At 46.8% G+C, this 4,199-nt stretch overlaps 1 long non-coding RNA gene across 1 annotated transcript; it reads right to left on the bottom strand.

Annotated features, from left to right (window-relative positions):
- Window positions 1-573: 573 nt before the first annotated feature.
- Window positions 574-2,258, bottom strand: LOC147056222 (uncharacterized). Its single transcript, XR_015066131.1, has 3 exons — window positions 1,931-2,258; window positions 1,406-1,748; window positions 574-1,319 (listed from the first exon to the last, which is right to left on the bottom strand). It is a non-coding gene; the product is annotated as an uncharacterized LOC147056222 (long non-coding RNA).
- Between the last annotated feature and the right edge of the window lie 1,941 nt (window positions 2,259-4,199).

Here is a 4,199-nt window from a genome sequence, read left to right as displayed (position 1 = left end):
GCCACTCTCCAAATGGTGTGTTGTTTAGTTAGTCATCTGGAAGGCTCCACTAGGTTTTATTTCCACGACCTCGTAAAACAATAAACTGGGACCCTCTGAAGTGGTCAACCATTGTCTGTGGTGACCACCACACATGTAAATTGTCACCCCCACCTTTGTCACTCTCACCCCCACCCTTCTTCTCTCAATAAATACACTCTTGCAAGAATGCAAAGGCAGACTTTGTTCGGACATTGCTGTATCTACAGTAACGAACAAATTCTCCACTTGCAAGTGTTCAAAGGGCATACTGTCTCTCGTGTGGTTCTTGCAAAATATGTTAGAGTCAGAACATCCCTAACACTTGCCAAGATGGGTAAAAAAATCATTTATATAGCTATTAATATATATGTCCATCCATCCATTATCTGAACTGCTAATCTTCACAAGGGTAATGGGCGTTCTTGCGCATTGTGCGGGATGTCCGATGTTGAGCCAGGAACAACAAAGATGTGGAGTATAGAGTTGGTTCTTTATTGGCAAGATCTTGGGTTGTTTAATCGGCGCCAATGCACGAGGCACGGCAGCAGATGAAACAACAGCTTCCTTCTCCAGGTCAGCTTCTTTTATACTGTCCGGAAAGGCGGGAACTTGTCACATGACCATTTGGTACCTGAGTGTGGGGGGGCGTCACCCCCCTGTGTGTGTGAGTGTGTGCCTATGTGTGTGTGTTTATACAGTTCTGTGTGTTGTATTCATGTTCTGATTGAGCAGTTATGTTTATATAAACTAATAAAGAGAATTGTACAGATATGAGCATCAAAACGTACATGAGATTGTCTAACCTAACATAACATGTACACATTGCTGTTGCTCTCTCTTCAGTCCCCCTTTTGGCCTCGAAAGAGGTCAACAATAACACAAAGAACTATGCTACAGGAGTGACAGCAAAGAGAACAAGAGCAAAAACAGAAAAAAAAGACTAGCACCCAAAGAGTAAAATGATAGGGGACGGGTTGGGGATTGTGAAGGGTGATACATGATTAAAACAAACATCCATCCATCCATCCATCTTCTTCCGCTTATCCGGTGTCGGGTCGCGGGGGCAGCAGCTTTAGGAGGGACTCCCAGACCTCCCTCTCCCCAGCCACTTCATCCAGCTCATCCCGGGGGATCCCAAGGCGTTCCCAGGCCAGCCGAGAGACGTAGTCTCTCCAGCGCATCCTGGGTCGTCCCCGGGGTCTCCTACCGGTGGGACATGCCCGGAACACCTCCCCAGGGAGGCGTCCAGGTAAATGCGGGGACCTTGGCGGTCCGATCCCCGGCTGCAGAGGCTGGCTCTAAAACAAACAATGACAGTAATTCCCAGTGAAGAGGAGGTCTTGCCCCAATACTCCAGTTCAATTTGAGTGTGTGAGTGAAAAACCTGCGGCAAGATGTTATAATGCAGGAAAAGTCTCTGCCTTAGGCGACCAGAAACTACTGACTACCTGGCCACCAAGGGGTAAGAGGATTATTCTCCCTCTGTTTGAACTGTGGGCGGGGATGCTGTCGATGGCGGATATGGTTCCTTGCCGGAACCCTTCACTGAGGCGCACTCGGACAGATGATACCACGTATCTCCTTTGCCGGAGATGCGCTCCACCACTTTATAGGGTCCAGTCCACGAGGGCTCCATCCCCCACCTTCTTGGGACCTTCAGCCAGAACGTTGGGGTGATCTGGACCTCGGTCTTTGCTTCCGTATCCGCAGTAATTTGCTGAGCAAATCTGGAACCATAAAACTGGACAATTGTTCTGAGATGTGTGTGTGTGTGTGTGTGTGTTTGTGTGTGTGTTTGTGTGTGTGTGTATGTGTGTGTGTGTGTGTGTGTGTGTGTGTGTGTGTGTGTGTGTGTGTGTGTGTGTGTGTGTGTGTGTGTGTGTGTGTGTGTGTGTGTGCGTGCGCTTACCCCCAGCTGGATCCGCCACCGAAAGAGCAGTAGCACGTCTGGAAAAACAGCACCTTTTCTGCAACCTTTGGAATAGTCTTTTGAGATGTTTCTTCAGCTCCTCTCATCACTGTGTTCTTACATGTCCTGTTAAGACTCCAAAAACAATTACATTTGACAAAACATTGACTCTCCCCTCCGTGAGTCGTCATCTTATCGTGGTGGAGGGGTTCGTGTGCCCCTATGATCCTAGGAGCCATGTTGTCTGGGGCTTCATGCCCCTGGTAGGGTCACCCATACCAAAATGGTTCTAGGTGAGGGGCCAGACAAAGCATGGCTCAGAAGACCCCTCATGATCTTCAGATATGAGCGAAAGGCAGAATTTGTGTTTTTAGAGTTGTTCACATCTGCCCGAGTGGCTTATATTTGGTTATTTTTTCATTTGAAAAATAAAGATAATTGTGGCAATGAAAATAGTATTATAACACTGTGTATTTGCATTAAATTTTTGTAGTTAAAAAATGTCCTAAAAAACTATTGGCCTCCGGGCCCCTTCACTTTATCATATCTGGCCCTCCTTGCAAAAAGTTTGGACACCCCTGTTCATGATGGACAGCAGCCTGGCCTACACCTGTTGATCTGCCACAGTCAGATCAGGCAGCTCTGCGCCCAGAACATAACCTGCCTTCCTCACTAGTGAGACATCCCTCTTCTTTATGCTGTGCCTCCAGCATGCCACTGCAAAGGAGAAGAACAGATTGATTAAAGATCCGCAACATCACATTGCAGATATTGAAGGATGCCAACCGCCTGAGGGAGTACAGTCGGCATTGTCCTTTTTTGCACAAAGCATCGATGTGAGCAGACCAGTCAAGACACTCCAAGTGATTTACAGGTCTGCGCCACCTCCACACAGACTCCTTTGATTTCTACAGGCACTGGATACAGGCTCTACGCAAATTGTAGAGGGTCAAGACCATGCCGAACCTGAAGCCTGAGGTGGTGAAGCAGCAATCACGTGTGAAGTCAGCGTGACTGTTCTGAAGTCATTCAGTTCCAGAGGTCGTGATTTCCTTGGAAATCTTTGGAAATTTCATGCACAACGTCTTCCACAACTGAGGCACCACACCCTTTTCCAGTCTGACATTGAAGATGAGCTGTGGGTGGGTCACCCAGCTCCAAAGTTCAGGCCTTCAGCAGATGAGGAATGAGCCCGTCTGGACCTGCAGCCTTGCTCGGGCGTAGTCTCCTCAGCTGTCCACTTAGTTGAGCCGCTGTCACCTTTGGTGCAACCACCAGCCTGATACTTGTATTTGTTGCAAGTGATGAAAGGTTATAATGACTGCCTATTTTCATTTGTTTCCTACAACAGATTGATGCTTTTTGTTTTCGAATGGTTTCTCAACACATTTCATATTTTACTGTGACGTTTGCCCAATAGAAAACATAAATGGTATGTTAGAGTTTTGCTCTAACTTCTTTGCAAGAACCACACGTGAGACTGTTTGACCATTTTACGGTTAAAAGCGGATAAGCCATCAGCACCCTGTTTGGTACAGAGGCACTTGAAAACGGGGCCGGCTCTACCCAGGGGCAAGGGACAGATGTCCTGCCCCCTCAAATCAAACTTTTAGAAGTGAAAAATCCGCTGATAGAAACACATGTAAATCAGCCCCCTCTCTTCTCTCATGTCGGTGCAGTGTTTGTCCTCACACAGCCTGATGTCAGGACTCCGCGCCCCTCCGTAAACATCCAATCACTGTGAGTATGCAAATGAGGCAAGACGCAGCCAGAGAGCGTCAAGTTAGTCAGCGCGGTAGAAGTTGGAAGAAGCAGTAAAAACTCCACCAAACTCGTTGTAGCGACCCGTGATATAACTAATGATTAACAACAGCTCCAATAAAGGGAAATAATTTAAAAAAGGAATTCAATAAATAAATAAAGAAAATGTTTTTCTCAAAACTTCACTTTCAAGATTCAAGAGTTTTATTTTGCCATGTTTGAGCGTGTCAAACAAGGGGCTACAGAGGCATGTGTCCAGCCACAACCATGTGCACTGTTCCACCACGTGGACTCAGCACAAAAGCAGAGAGGCTACAGGGGGTTCTGTTGACTCTCTGTTGGTTGGTAAAACCCAACTTCAAAAAAATTATTATTATGTCAAGAGTGTGGGCAGTGCTATTAAGTTTTTCTGTGTGGATGAATTGGGGCTCCGTGGAACTGCAGAAACCTTGAGACATGATGCAGGTGGTGATGATGTTGCTTCAGGGCTTTTTCTGAAACCCATGGA

Source organism: Syngnathus leptorhynchus, chromosome 5 (genome assembly GCF_054491065.1).
Source record: "Syngnathus leptorhynchus isolate UIUO chromosome 5, UIUO_Slep, whole genome shotgun sequence".
NCBI classification, from domain to species: Eukaryota; Metazoa; Chordata; class Actinopteri; order Syngnathiformes; family Syngnathidae; genus Syngnathus; species Syngnathus leptorhynchus.
The sequence above is the reverse complement of the archived record's forward strand: the minus strand, read 5'-3'. Positions and strand labels throughout refer to the sequence as shown.